Source organism: Lepisosteus platostomus, unplaced genomic scaffold (genome assembly GCF_059453375.1).
Source record: "Lepisosteus platostomus isolate fLepPlt1 unplaced genomic scaffold, fLepPlt1.hap1 Scaffold_129_H1, whole genome shotgun sequence".
Lineage (NCBI taxonomy): Eukaryota > Metazoa > Chordata > Actinopteri > Semionotiformes > Lepisosteidae > Lepisosteus > Lepisosteus platostomus.
The window spans coordinates 1-21,894 of NW_028291510.1; the positions used below are offsets into that span (position 1 = coordinate 1).

A 21,894-nucleotide genomic window follows, 5' to 3' on the forward strand; every position below is an offset into this window, starting at 1 on the left:
GTCATGCGGGAGACCGGGGTACATCAGGACGCGCATTGAAGTGAAAGCAGGATGCGCTGCGACATGCACTGTGCAGATCCCGCCACACTAAGGGGTGAGTGGGTCTGTTCGATCACAGCGCTAGGCGAATCCCCAATCCCCTTTTGTGCGTGGCGACAAAAGAAGTCTGTTTCCGCCCGGTTTCGAACCGGGGACCTTTCGCGTGTGAGGCAAACGTGATAACCACTACACTACGGAAACGGTGGTAAGATATGCCCAGCGGCCCAGTGTTGAGCTTCGCCATTGCGATTCAGCTGCTTCCAGTGCCTTTATTGGAGTGCGCTGATGGACCGTGCTCTCTCTCCAGAGACCAGCACGCCTGTCATGGACGGAGCAGGAAAGGCGCTGCCACATTCTACAGCCCTCTCCACGCAATCGACGAAATCTGGCTACTGAAGTGGAGAAAATCGCCTCTCCAGAAAGTGCAAATATCATCTTGGAGAGTATAAATCCTATTGCCGAAGGTCAGCTCTGTCTACCAGAGTGACCCTCCCACCTCCTGCAGCGATGGTCAGCTCGTCTCACACGCGAGAAGTTTTGGCTGGAAACAAGCGCCCCCTCTTCTCGCACGTTTTGCACGTTCGAGAAGGATCTTCTTCACATTCGCCCATGCAGTTCCCAGTCTTGTGGACGAGGACAAAAAGAACACACAAGGGCTCATCCAGGAGTTGAACCCAGGACCTCCCGCACCTTAAGCGAGACTCATACCCCTAAACCAATGAGCCACGGCAGCACTTTCCATTTTATTCTGTCAGCGAGCTTGAGGACGGGGGAGAGGCGTCATTCGCTCGTCCAGTCAGACCTTCATCAATAAGTCAAGAAAGCTGCAATTACACGACTGCCTTGCAGACGAAGGGCAGTGAACTGCACCCGGTAAGAGGGGAACAAGCGGCACTAGGTGACACCGAGGCATAACCCCAGCGAGGGGGGTTAGCTTGCATGGTACAGCGCTCGCTTTGCATGCGAGAGATAACGGGATCATTTCCCACGTCCTCCAGGTGTGTGCTTAGAGCTTGATGTGCCGAAAGGTGTCCTTTAGCCTGTGGTCACGCCTTGCATGGAGAGCGTCATGCAGCTGTCAATCATTTTGCAGCCACGCCCCCTCTTCATCTTCTCTCTGCCTTAAGCGTCTCCGCCACTCTCTCTTGACATTTCATGTCAGCATGTCAGAAGTCCGAGTGACGTTTTTAATGGCTGAGTGAGGGCACGATGCTGAAGCAGAGAGGCCACTTCAGCCAGAGAGACTTGTGCTAGGTGAGATCTGAAAAACGGACTCGCAACAGAAACAGACCAAAAAAGTATCGGTGAGATCAAAAGGCAAATGCAACATCCAGCAGAGGGCGTCTAAAGATTAGGGAACGGGCGACTGAAATCCATATGAGGCAAACTTTCCAGCTGTGTACTGCAGCTGGCCTCGTTGGTGTAGTTGGTAGCGCGTCAGTCTCATTGTCTGAAGGTCCTGAGTTTGATCCTCACACGGGGCAGGGCTGCTTCCTCTCTTGCTCTTTTCAAACACTTGCGGCAACTGTTCGCTCATAACCACGTCTGGAATGCGTGACCTTTACACGGGGGAGAAGCAACGCCGCATCCCTTTTCTAAAGAACATTCACATTCAGAAATAAGTCAAGAAATTTGCCATTACTTTAGCTCGCGCTGCTGTCAGCCTGCCCATGTTGCCAAAGAAAGATTCACTCGGCGTCAACATGACAGAACAGCGATCACTTGAAAACACTGTTCCACACTCCGTAAGCAAGAACTTCAGTGTTTGCAGTCACCCGATATGCCGATAGTCAAAGGAGTACAAAACATGAAGCGTCAAAAGACAAGATGAGTTGATGGAAAGAGCCTTGAATTGATGAGCACAAAAGTTCAGCTCGTACAATAGGCAACGAAGGTCCCGGCGTCATCATCGCACTTGAAAGGACTGCCTTGCAGACTAAGGGCAGTGGGAGGTTGCTGTTTTCAGATGGAGGCATTGGGATGGTGGGCCGAGATCTATTCTTCTTAAGGAATTCTTCATCGTGAAAGATCGGTCCACAGGTCATCCAAAGAACTTACAAATTTTTTGGACTCAGGGAATCACGTGCTTCCGGAAGGGAGTGAAGTGCTCAAACACATGACATGCCCCCTTGATCTCACATGCACAATTCTGCTGCAACATGCACAGCTACCGTCCACACCAGGCAGTGGGGCTTCAGCAGAATTTGCTACGCCACCTGCAATAACATATCCAGCTGCACACATATACATGGCCCCTCTGTCCTTTTCAGGATCTCAAAAAAAAGCATAGCATGGTTTTCCTGCAACCTGATTGACCGCATCTCCCTCAGAATGTGCCCCGTTGCATTCATTGCTGAAGCAGGACGGAGGCTAACGGACATGCCAGAACAGTTAGGCTCAGCGATCTCTCCAAAATATTGTGGTTGTAGTGGAAGAAATATGGTTTAAATTGTACCTTGGTATTTCAAACTCTCTCTAGAATGTTATCCTTTTCTATTTTATTTTGACAGGAACTGGCTAATGACACTAGATGAAAAGAGAAGAAAGAAAACACAACGTTTCGGCCGTGGAGCCTTCTTCAGGTGTGAGGGCTCCACGGCTGAAATGTTGTGTTTTCTTTCTTCTCTTTTAAGCATGGAATAGACCTATTACTTGTTCCTTTGCAGCCTACGCATGCTGACACAGCTCCCCACCTGAACTGCTTATGATGCCTGGTAGTTTGTGGTACTTGGGTATTGTCTTATGTTTGCTCAAACTGCATATGTGTGATTGCATATTTTTGGGTATTTTCATATGTCAATATTTAATTCACTGACATTCCTGTATGCTTGGAAGAAAGGTAGATTGGATTTGGCACAGGACGCCTGCCCATATTTGTTGATCATTGTTGGGCTGGAAAAACAACGATAAAAAGTGTATGAAAAAAGCTCTCTCCAATATTTCCCTTCTCTTCGCCATGGTTACACTGCCTGTTCTTTCCGTCTTTTGTCCTTCTACAAAGATTCCAGGGCTCTTTTTCCACCATAATATCAGAAGCCAAAAAATAACCATCTAATGTGTAAACAGCATTTGTAATGTTGGTAGCTGGAAGAGGTTAAGTATGTTTGCAAGACCTAGTTGATTACACCAGACTTACTTTGTTGTTGTCAGTTTTTTTTTTCTCTTTTAAAGGCTGTAGGTGGGGTGTGATGGACTGTACCACTATCATAGAAGATTTTTTCAGGACACATCGCAGTTCCATAGTAGAATTTATCAATAGTAGAATTCCATAGGACATTATTTACCAACATATTACCCAGTGTGAGACTCTGCCAGTAAACCTCAGAGCATTGAGTTCTCCACTGATAAAGATGGCTGTCTGAAGTCATGAAATCCACTGCTGGGATGCCTGAGAGACAGTAATTGAATCTTGGCTGGAATTAGGCTTTCTATTAGTGTTGATCTTTGGGAATTATGTGGTAAAAAGGGAAAACTCCTTTACTTTAGTCACTTTGAATGTTCAAATGTACAGAACCTGCAAAACTAAGCAATGAAAAAAATCCATCACCACTCTCATGATAGCATAACTCATAGTCTCTGCTGTTGTGTAACAATACACACTTTCAATTTTCTTATCGCCTGTCTCCAGAGAGAATCTTGTTAGTGCTGATGACCTTGAATTAGACCTTGTTGACTCTGTAAAACAATCTTCCTCTGCTTAGAATTTCACTCAGATTGATTATGTTCTCAGATTATTCCTGGCAGGACTGAGTTTCCAGGAAATGAAAAGTGAAAGAAAAAGTACAGAAGATCAGCCCTTGAATATACAACATTGTGCAGTGAGATTGTTAAATGTATTAGCTGCTATCCCGTGCTAGAGCCTGTCGTGGTAAGCAGTGGATGACAGGATCTAGCATAGATACTAATGAAACACTGTTAATGAAAGATAAAACACTTGAGTCTTATTTTAGTTTTCCATTTCCCTTTCATTTGTGATGTACTGTACAACAGGCCACAGAACATGCACAAAAACAGATATGCACACATTCACACCAGGCAATGACAGTCTGCCCAGTCAGAATCTGAGCTGAGGTATCAGAATTCTGAATTCCCTGAATTCTGTCATGGATCATCCACAATAAGGGCAATGTTTGAACACGAGGATCCCCAGGAGAGAGCCTAGTAACACAAATCTTGGAGCAAAAGCAGATGATTAACTTCATAGTTTGTGTGGTTGAGCCAAAGTTGAGCATGAGGATATGTGAGTCACCATTCTTAGAAATGGATCCAACTTCAGACAGGCGTCAAAAGTAAGAGTATACAGTGCTGGGGCAATGACACTTCAATGATCAGAAGGATAACAAGAGTTTTAATGCATTGAAATTGATTTTCTGGTGATGCACACTGTCATGGAACTATTAATTTTTTAAGGATCACTTACTGACGTCAGACAGCTGCCAATTCTCCAGACTGGAAGGATGAACAGTTTATCCCCCTAGGTACCATATTTCCATATTTCGAAGCATTGGAATAATACATGTCATACAGCAACATAAAAACAGGAAGACAAGTATCACAGCCCCTATAATCGGTGTTAGTAACTTAAAAGAAAAACATTCCCCCTGGCCCAAACAGTGATTCTAACCAGGAGAGAAAAGCCAGTGTATCTTTTATGCCTCTCTCTTTATTCACCTTGTCTTTTAGTTCTTTCAAATGCTGAATAGCGAGCGTAATATTTCCGTAATCATCGTCATTAGCTGGAATATATGTACAACAGGAGTCTCCTACTAAAGCATAGACTCCTCCAGATGCTGCATTTTGAAGGTCCAGCACAAACCTGTTCTGAAGTACCATTAATCTAACTCCCCTTAATTCTTGTTTGATAGCGTCTAAGCCTTCTAACGTGATATTAATAAAAGAGTACATTTCATAAAAAGTCGCATGGGTGAGGCTGTAGAATGAGGCATTAAAGCACATATATAACAAGATGCATTAAATTTCTTTAACTTTACAGCATGATTTATAAATTTATACCACAAATTACTCATATCCCCCTCATTATCAGTTTCATTCAGCCAGTTTGTATACAAAGAGGCTTCGTGTTTAGATTCTTCCTCTTTTGGGGTGGTGACAGGCTTCTACATAAAAAGGAAAAAGGCTGTGCACATCAGTCCCACGCAGGTTAGCCCCATCTGTCCTTGTGGAGACATCACTCCTGCGCTTTGCTCAGTTCGTTTGTGACCTTTTTACAGTGGGAAGCATGAATCCAGGGCACCATTTCTGTGACCTTCACAGCAGTGGCAGTGGTCAGAAGCACCTGGTACAGCCCCCTCCACCTGAGTGAACACCATTTCTTTTTCCTGAAGTCTTTCACCAGAATCCAGTCTCCTTATTCACTCATTAGTTCTTACAGCACAGGTAAATCCCTGTGGGCTGGAGCCCAGCATAATCTTAGGCTTTTTTGGTCAACATTGGTCAACAGATTGGTCAACAACTGGGTAATAACTCTTAGAAAAATCTACACATTGTTCCCCTGCCTCAGCTGTGACGTTTTGCAGAACAATTCTAGCTGAAGTTGTAAAATTTCTCTTTGTTCCGTTCCTGCAAAACATCTTATTATGAGCAAACAAACCACAATAATCATTTGCATCTAGGGGAATCACTCCCAAGGGTAACCCCCCTTAAAGCTATATTGTTCTACCCATCAGGTTCTGCCACTAGATAAGAGAACCTTTCCCATGAAATCATTTTTTGACCTTCATGATCCCTTCAGGGTGTACAATTAGCACAGAAGCAGCAGCTTTAGTCCACATGTTTTTCAAACAGGATATTAACGATATGATCATAACGAATAATACCAGACCCACAAATATGTATTGAACCAGAGACCCTCTCCGTGTTCCTAGCACAGACTGTAGCCATGTACCAATGCCCCAATCATCTGGATTATAATTATGATATATATTTTTCTTCATCATAGATGTGCTTTGCTAAGTCCTAGCAACCTACAATACTACAATAGAGAATTAGCAAATTCAACAATCCATTCCTCCAGCTAAATTCATCCCTCCAGGAAGTTTCATTGATTGGCCCGTGATGATATCAAACAGGCTGTTACACAGTTCTGTTTGATCCAGCCCGCATCCCATGGCGTTCCTTCAGTCTGATGTCTAGTCGATCTTTCAGAGATCTGTTCCTTCATTCCACTGTTCCAGCAGACTGAGGGTGATCTCAGTCCATCTCACTCCGAACAATGCAGCCACAGCCTGACACACCTTCCCTGTGAAGTGTGTTCCTTGATCATAATACAAGGGGCAGGGCAGTGCCCACCGAGGGCTTATCTCTGTTATCAAGTGTTTGGTAGACACAGAGGCAGTGGCAGCAACCCACCAGGAAAACAGATTATAAGAGCCCAGGTTTCCCTTTACAATTTTCAATTTCCCAGGTTTGAAAGGTTCCTCAGTAGCAGGCCTTTTGAGCTGTTGCACCCGCACCTGAACTGTAGTTGAGTTCCTTTGATAAACATTACATCCAGATACCACATAAGTGGTTACGGCTTCAAACCCGGTTCTCACCCAGTTTTGGGTAACCGGCACACCATTTGACTCCCACCTGGGTGTCCAACAGAGTGCATTTGTCGGGCTATAAAGGGCATTAGGCTGTGAGGGCATGCAGGGCGTCTGGTGTGCTGTCAGCTCCACACCCCATCATCATGCAGCCCCACAATCTTTTCTAACCATGTCCATTTCTCTGCTTCACAGAGGTCTCAGACTACTGTTCTACAAGTATTGCTCACCTGACAGTTGCATCTGCAAAGTTGTTCCCTCGAGTTACTGGAAACATTTCTTTATTATGTGATTTACACATTACCACAGCTACTTCAGTCAGTAGCTGCAAAGCTTCTAACAGTTCAGAGATAAACCCAGCATTCTTAACTGGAGTCCCTGCTGTGTTGAGAAAATCCCTATTCCTCCACCACCATCCAAAATTGTGGCATGCACCAAATGTATATATAGAGTCTATATACATATGCAGCCATTCAAAACAAGCGGGGTACGCTGCGGTATAACACGGTGGGCATGTCGCAGTATACCGCATCATACCGGACGCAAATTAGATTATGTTAATAGTATCCGGAATCACCTTGTAAAATCGCCAGGTGGAGCTAATAAAGGTTAACCTCTCCTGTACAGCATTTGAGCTGTCACCAGAAAACGTCAGTTTTGAATCCTGATCACTGCTGAGGGACAATCTTTATTCAATTAAGAATTTAAGGTGTATACTCTTTAGACTTTAAATTTAAACAGTGTATTACAGCATGTTAATCATTAAACATTAAAAAGGCGGTATATTTTATAAAAGCAAGATTGTTCTGTTGGACAAAAGTACACAACCTACCACCTTTATCATAAATATTTTAATTATGCAGGAATATTTTATGCATCAAAGTCTTTACTGAAGATATTACTAAGAGTATTAATAATGAATGACCTTGGACAAGCTGTAAGCTCAAAGTATTACCCTGGTCCACATTCTTTGTAACCGTCTTTGTAAACGAAAATAGTTTATTTTTTCATTGACAAAAAGTAACACCACAGCATTTAGTTGATCCGATCACGCATTCATTTCTAATCATACAATGTAATTCTTGAGAATCTCCGATTCACCATGCCTTTCACATGCTCATAAACGATTTTAATTTAGGAATATAAACATATTAATGTATGTAAACTGTACTGTATATTGCTGGTCTTGGTAGTTTAAAGAAAAAATACACACCAGTATTCCATTTCTCCCTAAACATTTTAAGCATCAAAGTCTTACATGTTGTTATTTGGGAAACATTTTTACGTGCTCCTTCTGACCATATTAGGATTATATACTTTGTGAAAAGTGATAGTATTTAACCTTTTCTGTGAATTCGCTTGTTATCTAACAAATGCATACTTTTAGAATTTGATTAACAGGGAATATAATATGGAATTGCGTATCTAAACAACTTAATAATGATATAATTATAATAATGTACTGTCTGGCGGAATAAACTGAAGAGGTTAGTTAATGCGACACGGAATTATTAAGAATTATCACCTCTTTTTACACTTGAGAACAAATGAGAACATTCCACTCAGTGGGATGTTATCTCAAGCACCTGCTAATTCGTTTTACACCACTGGACGACAGGAGAATGTGACTGTACTGTATCTGTACAGAATGTATCTTTCAATCAATACAGTAATTGATTAAAATCGCAATCGTGCGTTTAATTAAATGCCTTTTTTGATTCACAATCTGAAAATGAAAACAGCGGTAAAGTCACCTTGAATTTAAAAAAAACGATTTTGGCACGCCTGTAGCATTTTCACGAAACCTCCTAAAGTTATGAGAACACTTGCTTTGTGTATAAAGTACATTGTGAATGTTTTCACAGCCTTCACTTTGTTGTTTTTATGCCATTTTTTTGACCACACACAAATATTCCTATGTCCGTATCTTCGCAAGGGAATCAGTGCGAATTTTAATACTAATTAAATGACCGCGGGCACTTTCCACCCCCGCTACATTCTCAGAGTAGAACAGACTAACCTTCTAATGAAAGACGGTCCACCTCCCACGGACAGGAAAAGTGCCCACAGGCACTTAAACTTAATATGGTCAGTAACAGTAAAGAGTAACATGGTCAGAATGTTTAGGGAGAAAGTGGAATACTGGTCTGTATTTTTTCTTTAAACTACCAATACTAGCCATATACAGTCTGTAATGTAGGGATTTCTATATGTCTTTATTTAGTGGTTACATTAGTGAAAAGGCTAAACTTTTAGCTTCAGTAACGCGTACGCGTACGCGTACGCGTACGTATGGTGTACATGTTTGTTTTGGGTTTTGCTTGTTCACATATCTCCCCTTTTTATAAAACAACGTGGTTGAAAACTGTTCCAGAGACACTGTTGTTTCATCAGTTAAAAGTACATCATGAAATGCCTCTCCCTGTTCAATCTACTGTTAAAAAGAAAAGGAGCATAAAGCGTCTGATGGTCATAAACGATATTCATTTAGGAACAGCATCAGAGATATGTTTTTAACTGCACTGCATCGGAGAGAATACCATAGTGTGTTTTTTTTTTTTACTCCCTGGCGGAAATTGGCTTCCATAAGAATCAATATGGCTCAGAGATTAAATAAAACTTCACTCGCACCAAACAAATGTATATTTCTAATCACAACATGATCGAATTTAAGTCATTTTAATAACAATGAATAGTCACCTATGCGTTACAATATAAACATTTATATTGATTTAAATCGCGTTTAAATCGCCGTTATTTAAAACCCATAAATAAAGCTGATACTGTTTAGACTTTTAATTATTTAAAACTGTATTACAGCAGCACAATGCACAATGCAACGTAAATCGCTATCTTTGTCTTCTGTGTAATAATGTTCACCTCTCTGTCCAGCAAATTAACAATAGTAATAATAATGAACTTTATTGTATATGGCGCCTTTAAAGGTGGCTCCTCAAAGCACTTTACAGGTTAAAAACAATAACAACAATACTGTTTGACTGGGCAAACGATTTTTTTTTTAAGAACTACAAAATGAGATATAATGATGTGTTCCGGTTTAGACATAAACGAAGAGCATAACACGTGGGCGGCGTAGCGGTCGGCTCTGGCTTTCCCATCTACTGTATACCGATACGCTGCATACAACCCCCCTCTCTGCGGGAGTTCTGGCTGTGGCGAATTAAACCGGTTTCACAAGTATTTTCAAAGTAGAAGGGGGCGAGATTTCCAGCAAAAGACACCTCCCCCCCTCAAAAACCAAGGAAGTACAGTACTTACTAGTTAAGAAAGCTAGACTCCTCAATGAAATCGCTTTAACATGCTAATGCTTTGGTGTAACAGTCCGGGCGTGGCCAGCTTCTAATGTCAACCTGACTATGGCGAAAGGAACCCTCCTTTCATTGGAAGACTATGAACATATTCTAGCCATAAATGAATTAATAGCAAACATGGTTTACATAAAATACATTTTTCCAAGAAAGTTTAGCCTTTGTTACTAATGAAACCACAAAATAAAGACATAAATATAGAAATCTTAATATTTTTTAAAATACATGACTTTGCTAAAATTTATTTGAAAATAAAAACGATTACAAACGCCAGCGGATAGAGAGAACAGGGGAGGGATGTTGGTTTTGCATAAGGGGTGGGGCTATAGAAATGAGGTCTATTTGAGAATGTGGAGTTACATGTTCTGGCTGTTGGTGAATTATCGTTGTTGAGTATGGCGTGTTGAGGTATTGATTTTGTGTAATGCTTTATGTTGAAAATTTAGGTGGATTTTGTTTATAATAACGAGGATAAACTGGGATGGGAGGAGGATTTGGTTTTGCATAAGGGGCGGGAATATGATAATTTGAGGAATTTGAGAGAGATTCACAGAGATTCCCTCTGCTGTGACCCAGGGAACCTGCAGTCAGGTAACATTATTTCTCACAACTACCAGGTAGTGAGTGAGATTGACCTGATTGTTCCTGCCTTAACGGCAGGGTTGCCAATACACCCAGTCCCCCAGAAGGGACAGGGAATGAAAGCCAAGCCGGTTTTCTTACAGCCACCAGCTCAGTTTGTCAGTCTGAGTCTGACCAACAGTGGTTCAGCCAGACTGGAGCTGGATGGGCAAGCCACCCGACTGTTAGTGCAGAACATGGAAAAGGGGGGTGTCAGAATCCCCGCCTGCACTGACATGGGCCTGGTGGGTGATGGTGAGTTCGAAGACAGTGAACTAGCTATCCCAGTGCTGGGGCAGCTCCCTGAACCCCTAGAGAGGGAAGGGGGGAGCGAGCAGGTGTCCTACACCCACGTCCAGCGAACGATTGTAAACATGCCGATAGAGGGATTCCTCAATCAGGAAGTGTGCAGGGTGGACCTGAACAGTGAGAATGGAGTAACAATCCCAGATCCCTCAGGTGCTCCAGATAACCACTAAGCCAAGGGTCAGGCATGCTCCACCGCTGCACCACCCCCTGCAGGGTTCCTAGAGCACAGGCATGAACAAATCGAAAAAGCAGATGTCCTGGAAATGGAGGAGCAGCATCAGCAGCTGCGTCAGATCTCCTCAGATTTCCAGGATGTTGGTGCCCAAGATGCCACATGGCATACTGAGAAAGAGACCATGTACATGCTGCGCCAGCTTAGAAAGGGGACAGTCACTCAGAAGGAGATGACTGGGATCAGCCACCCGAAAAGACTTTTGGGAGGACTGATTGCTGCCGCCACTGTTGTGTGTTTGCTATTTCTGGTAGGTTTGTGTGCTACTGGCACTCTCACCCTGACTGCCCCAAGAAGGCAGGTGTCAGAGGTGCCAGAGGGTAGTGACAGACTGTATCAACAGCAGCAAAAGTTGGAAAGCTTAGGGAAAACCCTACAGGCAACTTCCTATGCAACAGGGTTGAATCTTATCCCCCACCTAGTGGACATGATTGTTGGTGTTATACAGTGGGTTTATGCTTGTGTGCAACAGGCCAGAATGTTGACACAAGACCTGTTAAGGGAGCTTAGTGCCACTGTAGCCAGTCTAGCCATAGCACAAATCCTAACCCACTTGATTTCACTCTTCTCAGTAGAGGAGTATGTGACATTAAACCCATTGCTCATAGCTCACCCAGAAGGCAATCCAAGATTGAATTCGGTTCCAAATCTTGAGATGGGTATGGCTACCAAAGCTATCCATTGGCTGTGTCTAACTGATCCACCAATGAAGGGTGTAAAGCTACTAACGAGCAGAGGGAGGTTAATGAACCCCATGAAGAGCAGGTGGGAAGTAAATGGCTGGTCAGCACACCACATTTAACTGTCACTATAACTTGTGACAGGCATGATACAGCTACCACAATGCAGCTACCTAACCAACAGTTTCCTGCAAGTTCCCAAGGAGGCCATAGTACAGCATGGTAACTTAACACTGTACGGTCTGCAACCAGACAACATAAGACCAAACTTGAGGTCGTGGATGCCTTCAGGTGCCACACTATTGAATTGGATAGAAATCCAAGAAACAGTAAGCCCTGAAGATGTACAGGTAGTTAGTTTGCTTTAATGGAACAAACCTCCAAACCACCCTGGCAGGTGCCCAACACAGGTGTCATGGTTCATCAGGGGGGCTGGGAACAGGAACCGGTGTTATTGTAACACTGGTGCTGGGAAGCTGGATCATGACTGACAATGTACTCTGAATGCTGTACTCTTACATCAAGATGTACTCCGGGTAGCACGAATGAGTCAAAGGTAGCATTTCAAAAGAAAGGAAGTTACCTCTTCCCCAAATATCTGCCTACAGAGGTATCAGATACTGACAGTGAACTTCCTGATTTGTAATGCCTAGACTGAGATGATGTCTCCTACCTTGTTTATACATACTCCAGATGTTATTCATCCTGTTTGTTCCCAATGCTGGTTCCGGTATGAATTCTCGAGGAGTAATGTGGACATTTAAGGTTAATGTTCTAATGACAAGGGACATCACTTAACTCTGTTTTGTTTTGAAGGCAACAACGCCTCAGGACCTCGTGACCTTCAAAAAGGGGGGATATGTAGAGGCAATGCTTGTTAATAAGACAGAATTAAGTGTTGCTGTGCTTTCCCAAATGAGGCCCCATCTCTCTCTTCATCTCTGTGGCTGCACCACAGAGAAACTATTCATGCAGGCTGATTTAAAGATGTTTTCTTTTGATAAGGGACAGCTCCCAAATGGGGATGCACTTAGCTGAGCCTGGCTATCATGATCAATGGTCATCCATTGGCGCCTATCTGTCTAGGGAGTGCCAGATGGACATCTGGATTGCATTCCTAGGTGTCAGGAGTAAGTGACTCATATCTCACCTTGATCAACCAGTCAGGGATTGGTAGGGCCATGTAACCCATGTGGGACTCTGATGCCCATTAAACTTTCAGCCAATGACAAGCTGAAGTTCCTCCAGGTAAAAACAGGCAACAGAGAGCCTGGAGAAGGAGAACTAGTAGGACTATTCCAGTAGGAGAATTCTAAGGAGAATTCCAGGGGTGCAAGACAAATCCATGGCAGGACGGCCCAGGAGCAGAAGGCTCCCAAGGGCAGGACATTCTCACAGCGCGCCTCTTGACCATCCTGAGACTCAGCCCGGACAACCACGGAACGGCCAGTGCGTCTGAGTGCCAGTACTTTCCTCTGTTCTAAAAGTCGAGAGCGGAGGTTGCCACGAGTAACCAGAGGATCCACCCGAGGTTAGCATCAGCAGCAAACCTCGTGAACAGGTCAGAACTGTGGACAGCTGAATCACTATTCAGAACAAGCGCTTCATCAGGAACGAATCGGTCCTCTTCCTGACCTGCTGGGACCCACAGTCATCTTTTCTCCTGTGCACAAACTTTGCTAGTTAAAGCCAACACTAACTAGCCGGTCAGTGAGCATCAGCAGCGCACCGTCGCAAGCAGCACAGCACAGCCTGGCACCTAGCCAGAGAGTGCGGATTGGACAGCAACAGCCTGCAACTGTTCCTTTGTGCCCACAGGAGATCTGAATCCCGAGAGATTGGATGAGTATTCAACTTCACTGCATTACAGCTCGAGAATTCCATTGTTATCCCAACCAGTTGATATCAGTTTAATTCCTAAGAGTTATGTACTTGTTTTGAGTATCTAATGTAGAAGTTGTAATCAAGTTCAATTATGAAACGGTCTAGATGAATGATATACTGAACGTATGTCCTCTTGATATATGTAACTCTTTGTAACTGAATGAATATATACCTTTTGTATTCTGATAACCCTCTCGATAAGATCTGTTAGGTTTACATGCATATTCTATGTATTAATAAATGTATCCTCGTGTATTAGTACCTGTGTGTGTGCGTTGTTTGAGTTATATCGCATAGTTGGATTCTAAAGCCATTAAAATAATTATTTTTGTGACTTACACAAAAATAATTTTTGGCTACAATTAATAATTGTCCCCGTAAATGCCCAAACTCTACAGAACTGGTGCCTCGTGAGAGCACACTACACCAGCTTCCGCGGGCTTGCAATACAATCGGCGAAAGCGAAAGCGAGAGCAAGGTGTTTAAAGACAGATTTTGTCGTGGTGACATCATGGTAGAAAGAAACGAACTTGTTACGTCTCAACAGAAACGCTCTTTAGCTCTTTCGGCTTTATGCAGAGAACAGCGTCTGTCGAGATCACTTTTGAGTCAGCGGGAAACGCCCTGTGCTGTCAGTTTGATTTCATATTGCTCGTAGCGGCGCCCGGCTTTTGTCTGTCAAACGTTAGGTTGCGCTCCTTCATGCTGCATCGTCGGCATGAGTGGAGCTTTTTAAACGTCTGTACTTACTGCGCCCCATAAGAAATCGTTTGTCCCCGTTCAAAAGAGATTGTGCGATGTCCTGCAGGGTTCGCAAAGCAAACCTTTGACAGTTTGAAAAGAGGAATTTATTCTGCTTCCTGTGCGTGCAGTAGTTACAAAGTTGAACGTCTTTACACGATCTGCTGCAGTTTTCAGTGGGCGGGCTTTGTCAGATGGCTTGGAAAAACGCACTGTGTTTCGGCTCGGGAAACATCATGAGCAGCTATACTGTGTATAGCTGACTTTTAACGCATACAGAATTCATTAGAAATCATTGATTTCTCCAATTAACAAGGGTCCCTTAAAGGATGAGTCAAAGTAACGTTTAATCGGATTAGTTTCCTTAGAGCTGGTTCAGAGTTTGCTCAAGAGTGTACCTTTCACAGATGCGCAAAGAAGAATGTTGGGGGTGCACGCTTCAAGGCGCCTTACAGCTATAGGGAGCGATTCGAGATGATTCGTGGCGTGTGCTCGTTCCCATATACCGTACGCCCCGGGGTGCAGTGCTAAGATGACGTACAATACCGCTTGGGCGCGTAACGGCGTTATATGCAAGTGCGGGACGTGAGGGTTTTCGTTTGTTCGTTTTGTTTTGCTCTGCTTTGCTTTGTTTTGCTTTCCATCGCGTTGGTAAGAGCGTAAATAAAAAGGCGATTCCTGCGTCTACCACTAATGTAAGAGCTATTTCAAGTGCGACGTGGTGCGGCTTTTCAAATGCTTGTGGGCATTTCTCTGTTGTTGATTCTTTTTTTGTGTGTAACAAAGTGGCATTTTCATGTCCGGACGGGGAGACTTTATCATTCCGACATGAAGCCACCCTTAAGTCCTCTGAGGCGTGTCTGTCTGCAAGGCTTGTATTTTGGAAATGTTTTTTTGAAACGGAGAACGACTTTGAAATAGGCTTCCGCCGGCGCCTCGCGATCCAGGTAAGATTGTATCAAAAACGCAGCCGCGGCGGGGCTTGCTGTAGTCGTGGCCGAGTGGTTAAGGCGATGGACTAGAAATCAATTGGGGTCTCCCCGCGCAGGTTCGAATCCTGCCGACTACGTTGTCCACCTCCTGTCGTTGTGTTCCGGCGCAAGCAAAGAAACGTGCCTCTTTGCTGTTCCTGGTGGTTTTAAAACGCCAAATCGCTTGTACCCGCTGCCTTGGAAATAAATTCTTCAGCGTCTGCGAATGGCATTTTGCAGCTGGAAGCAGATGTCGACGCTTTTTGCACAGAGCACCAAAAAAGCGTCTTTTTTGAAGGCCCAGGCACTGAGCATTGGTGGTTCAGTGGTCGAATTCTTGCCTGCCCCGCTGGAGGCTCGGGTTCGATTCCCGGCCAATGCAGTGGCTTTTGCAGCGAGCGGCTCCATCACTTGCATCCCCTTGCAACTCGCAACTGAAAACCCACTGAAGCTAAGCAGGTGTGAGCCAGGTCAGTACCCGGATGAGGGTGAGCTACAGGGAAAAACAAAGCTTCCAGCTGGAAGCGGTGTTAATGGTGCCGGCGGGGGGGCGCTCACCCTGAGGTCTGTGCGGGTCCTAATGCCCCAGTATAGTGACGGATATGCTGTGTTGTAAAAGGGCGCTGTCTTTTGGATGAGATGTAAAACCGAGGTCACAGCGCTCTGTGGTCATTCAAAATGACCACCAAAACCTTTGACAAAAGCTCTTGGTAATTGATGGTCTTCAATAATGCTTCTCCTTTAGGTACATTTTAAATCAGCTGAAAAATGCTGTGAAATGGGGGGGCACTTCAGGCCAGTGTAGGATTTGGGTTACAAGAACCATGAAACTGCACGAGAAAGCCCGTACACTGAATTACACGGCTTTCTATTCAAAGGAGGGCAAAAGAAATTCCCTGAGTTTGATTTTTTGCAGCACAGAGAGGAGCACTGTCGTGAGGCCGGTTAGCTCAGTTGGTTAGAGCGTGGTGCTAATAACGCCTAAACGTACGGGCCAGGTCCTTTTCTCCTTTCTTACCAAAGCTGTTAGGTTCCTTTCCGTGGTGAGATGGGTTGTCATGCAACACTGCCACATAGTGCCGACAGACAAGAGTGTTGCGGGAGAAGAGAAAAGTGTTTGAAGATTTAAGAGTGTCTTAGGTGGAGCCAAAATCAAGTGTCACAAATGAAAGTGGTTGGATTTCCAATGTTTAATATGGTAAAAATAAGCGGAAGTTATTTGCCGGTCCGGCACAGTCTGCCATGCTTTTGTCATATACTGTAAAGTGGTGTCGAACTGGGTGTCGAACTGGATCCTCACCATTTGCATATGTGAGGCTCCAGTTATACATCGAGTGTCACATTAAATGACAAAAATGAAGAGAGTTAAAGCAGCTGGAGAGGTTTTCTTACAACTTTTGAGCTGACACAGTTTTGGAAAATGTTTCCTTCACGCTGCACTGTACAATATAGGCAGCCAAGAGTCTCCAAAACAAAACAGAATTGACAGATAGGAGAAAATTCCCACTCGTCCTGAAGTTCCCAAAATCCAGCACTGAGCGTAAACAAAGTGTCTAAGTAGCGTGGGAATGCTAACACTAACCCTAGCTGGAGTTTGAGCAAACCAGCACTGAGCGTAAAAAGATGAGTCAAAGTAACGTCTAATCGGATTAGTTTCCTTAGAGCTGGTTCAGAGTTTGCTCAAGAGTTTACCTTTCACAGATGCGCAAAGAAGAATGTTGGGGGTGCACGCTTCAAGGCACCTTACAGCTGTAGAGACTGATTCGAGACGATTCATGGCGTGTGCTCGTTCCCATATACCGTACGCCCCGGGGTGCAGTGCTAGGATGACGTACAATACCGCTTGGGCACGTAACGGCGTTATATGCAAGTGCGGGACGTGAGGGTTTTCGTTTGTTCGTTTTGTTTTGCTCTGCTTTCCTTTGTTTTGCTTTCCATCGCGTTGGTAAGAGCGTAAATAAAAAGGCGATTCCTGCATCTACCACTAAGGTAAGAGCTATTTCAAGTGCGGCGTGGTGCGGCTTTTCAAATGCTCAACAGGATGACTTCGCATGCACGCGTGCTTTCATGCAGTCGTGTGTGCAACCATGTCTGCTTACGTGCAAACGGGCGTGGTTTCATGTATGCAAAAAACTTTCCTGGGCTCTTCTGAAGCACATAAAATTATTTGGAGATATACATTTGTCTTGTTTTCCTCTTAGGCTCTAGAATTGATAACTTTTTTTTCATTTTTGGCATTTTTCATAATTTTCTAGAAAGTGGTTGCAAGCCCGATATCATGCAAAGAAACTTCAGGATTCGGGGATCAGTCAATGGATTTTCTTCAAAGTTGGATTTTTGCACTCTGTTGACCAAGAGATGTTGTTCTATAATGTTTTTTTTTTCAAATTTAAAAATATCATTTTTTCATGGAGCTTTGAAGGGGATGGATTCACCCTCCTTTAGCCAGGACAGAGCTCCAGGAGCCTGGGTAGGATTCTAGCTTTCTCCCCTTGCAGGCACCTGGCACAGAAGACAATATTTTTTTCCTTAAAATCTTTTTTTTTGTGTTCCTTGTTGTTCCAAACTTAATTTTAATCACTTTTAATTAGAGATTTTATTAAAAATAGTGCAATAAATGACTAATTTCACAAAAATTAATGTAATATAAAACGGATGTTTTCAACTTTATTGTAGTGTTTTAGAAACTAATATGTCTTCAAAAATGGTTGTTTTTCACTCCTATGAATGAAAACTGTTGTTATATGATGTTTTTTTTTTCAAATTTTAAATGATCATTTTTTCATGGAGCTTTGAAGGGGATGGATTCACCCTCCTTTAGCCAGGACAGAGCTCCAGGAGCCTGGGTAGGATTCTAGCTTTCTCCCCTTGCAGGCACCTGGCACAGAAGACATCATTTTTTTCCTTAAAATCTTTTTTTTTTGTGTTCCTTGTTGCTCCAAACTTAATTCTATTCACTTTTAATTAGAGATTATATTAAAAATAGTGCAATAAATGACTAATTTCACTAAAAATACTAAAAGTAATATAAAACGGATGTTTTTAACTTTATTGTAGTGTTTTAGAAACTAATATGTCTTCAAAAATGGTTATTTTTCACTCCTAGGAATGAAAGCTGTTGTTATATGATGTTTATTTTCAAATTTTGAAAAAGCAAAGGATTCTAGCTTTCTCCCCTTGCAGGCATCGGACACAGAGAACCTCATGGTTTTCCTAAAAATCATTTTTTATGTTCCCTGGTGTTCCAAACTTAGTTTTAATCAATTTTAATTTGTTATGTTACAAACAGGGTAATAAAGTCTTAATTGGACTATAACTAATGTCATATTGTCTGCTACAAAACTGATATTTTCAGCTCTATTGTAGAGATTCTAGAATCAACTAATAAAGAATTGAAATAAAAAAAGGGCATAAGAAGACATTACCAACAACGACCACATGATGGAGATATTGTCTAGACATTACCAACAACGACCACAAGATGGAGATATTGTCTAGACATTACCAACAACGACCACAAGATGGAGATATTTTCCAAAGAGGCAAGAGGGGCAAAGCTGCGATAAGGTAAAATCATTTTTTGAAAGAGATTGTTGTCAGAATGCACATCCGTATCCCAAACAGAATCTCTAGTAAAATATGATCATTTGTGAAACAGGCAAATGAGTGTCAGCTACAATATGATTGCTACATATCTGCATTTGTTGGTATTTAAGGAGTAAGAGTGCAGGTTTAAACCTGCGATCCAGTGTGTTGAAGAATTTCACAACACTACCTCTAGCACATATCTAAATAAATCCTCATAATGATTATTGCCCTGGGCATGTACCAAAAAAGCAGTGAGCATATATATATATATCACTGGGTTGAAGCTAGAAACACAGAATAACTGCAAACACATCCTAAATACAGTGTTCCAGCACCTTTGACCTCATCCAGAACGTATCATTTCTTGAAAGGGATTGCTGTCCGAATGCACATCTGAATCCCAAACAGAATCTCTAGTAAAATACGATCATTTGTGAAACAGGCAAATGACTGTCTCAGGGGCCCATTTCTCATTGTCAGACACATGTATGCAATGCTTTCACTGTGCATTGAGCAATAGGGATCAAAAACACCGCAGGTAAGGTTAGAAGTCATGTTCTATGATCATTTCTTTCAGCATTAGGGACTAAATATACTAAACGTATGATGCTAAAATGTTATTTTTACATATATTAATGTAATAAATGATTGCTTATGCTTTATAAACAAATCTAATTATAATAAAAGCTTAAGTTTTGTATTTATCTTGTACCATAGAACATGATTTTCTTTGTATTTCAAGCCCACAAAGTGTCCAAATGATGCACCTTTGACCTCATCCAGAACGTATCATTTCTTGAAAGGGATTGCTGTCCGAATGCACATCTGAATCCCAAACAGAATCTCTAGTAAAATACGATCATTTGTGAAACAGGCAAATGACTGTCTCAGGGGCCCATTTCTCATTGTCAGACACATGTATGCAATGCTTTCACTGTGCATTGAGCAATAGGGATCAAAAACAGAATGGAAACAGATGAGGATGGGATTTGAACCCATGCGTGCAAAGCACAATGGATTAGCAATCCATCGCCTTAACCACTCGGCCACCTCGTTAACAAAACTGGGCTGTCCCAACTGGGTTGGCGCGCTCCAGATGATCTTTTTCTTTTTTTTCCCTCGTACTCGAGGGTCATTTTCCTGTTCCACATGCGATTTCAACATTTTCCTTGGGAGATGTCAAGCCAGCAAGCCACTGCTGTGGTTCAGTGGCCAGCGTGGAGTTCAGTGGCCCTGTTGTACACAGAAAGCACATTGAGCTCCTTGGACATGAAAAGTTCCAGATAAAAGCCATTTGTCATCCTTTCTCTTGGTGTCGATGTTGCTATTGTATGTAAAGGTGGCAACTTGCTCAGCGAGCAGGTGGAGCACACACCGAATGCAGATGTGTCTGAGTGGTGTGTCCAAGTGGCTGCAAAAGGACAGCACTCCCGGGGCGCTGTGGCTTAGTTGGTTAAAGCGCCTGTCTAGTAAACAGGAGGCCCTGGGTCTGAATCCCAGTGGATAACCGCCTACGGCTAGACTTAATTAAATGCAAGTATTCATTTCCTGTCTTTAACACGACTTGTTTTTCTTAAAATGGATGCAACTTGCAAAACATGAAATACAAACCTTGCTAATCAGCGCTAGCAGCTGGCAAAAAAAAAGAAGTCAGCAATGTTTTTTTTCTTTAACCTTAACCCTGCTAATGGAGAAGAGTTAAACGACCGAGTCTATGCAGCTTAAACGGTGCGCACGTCGGGTTCTTAGCTGAAAGGGTGGTAAATCACGCTCACCCCAGTCCTTAATCTTTTAAAGAGGATACAAAATTGAACCTAGTCGCCACATCACATACATCCTGTTCAATGATAAAAAGGTAACATCTATCCTCGCTCCAGAGTAAATCTCACGTTGAGGGCATATTTTTTTTCACTTTACCGTGAATCGGGCTCGGCTGCACAGAGGAGAGAGCAGAGCAATGAGGTCACGGGGACAGGGGAGTCACACGCTGGCTGTTTGAACACGCGGAAGATCACTGAGGGATCCACAGTATATGGACCCTCCGTGCGCAATCAGTCCGCACTCCGGACTCTGAAACCTGCCATCCGAGTTAAGATCTCGGCAGAACCTGAAGCGCAGTTCCTTCTTAAAACGTAATCTGGTGAGCATTTCTAGAATCGTACTTGTATAGATGCAGCCTTTAATGTGTTGCTAGGTTAAAATTGATGACTTCTTGTATTTCAGTAGGCAACTGCCCTCTTGATTTTGGATTTAATTTCTTTATTACAGTGGCGCTTTTATGAAGCCAAGGGACCAGGGAGCTGCCCCAGTACTGGGATGGCCAGTTCGAAATCATAGAAACTATTGTCAATTCCAGTCCCATGTCAGTGCGAGCAGGGATTTTGACATCTTGTTTTGCTATGTTCTGCACCAACAGGCAGGTGGCTCGGCCATTCCGTTCCAGTTTGGGGGTACAACAGACTGCTAGGTTCAGTCTGATAAACTGAGCTGATGGTTGGAAGAAAACCATCTCAGCGTCCATTCTCTGTCCCTTCTTTAGGACAAGGCGTACCGGAAACCCTGCTGTTGACGCAGGAACGATCAGGTCCGATTCGTTTACTACCTGGCAGGCCTGAGGAATCGTCTGACCTGACCGAATGTTCTCGGGGTCACCGCTTAGAGAGTGGGCATCTGGGTCCACCCGTTTCCACAGCACACTGTTTACTGTGTCCAGCTGGGCGCCCAGTCGAACCAATAGGTCTGCACCAATGCAGACCGAATGGGTCAGCTGAGGTGCTACCTGGAAGTAGTGAGCAAACTTCCTTTTTCCGATGGAGATGGAAGCTACACAGCTTCCTTTGCTCCAAATGGACCTATGAGGTGGGGGTGCCCACCACAGAACCTGTGACTGCGTCACCAGGGTCACCTGACAGCTTCGCGACAGGTCCTCGAACAGACCTTCACTGATTATGGACT

At 43.3% G+C, this 21,894-nt stretch overlaps 2 non-coding genes across 2 annotated transcripts; one reads left to right on the top strand and one right to left on the bottom strand.

Annotated features, from left to right (window-relative positions):
* Positions 1–167: 167 nt before the first annotated feature.
* On the bottom strand, positions 168–240 carry trnav-cac (transfer RNA valine (anticodon CAC)). The gene has a single exon. It is a non-coding gene; the product is annotated as a tRNA-Val (tRNA).
* Positions 241–15,367: 15,127 nt separating this feature from the next.
* Positions 15,368–15,449, top strand: trnas-aga (transfer RNA serine (anticodon AGA)). The gene has a single exon. It is a non-coding gene; the product is annotated as a tRNA-Ser (tRNA).
* The last annotated feature ends 6,445 nt before the right edge of the window (positions 15,450–21,894 follow it).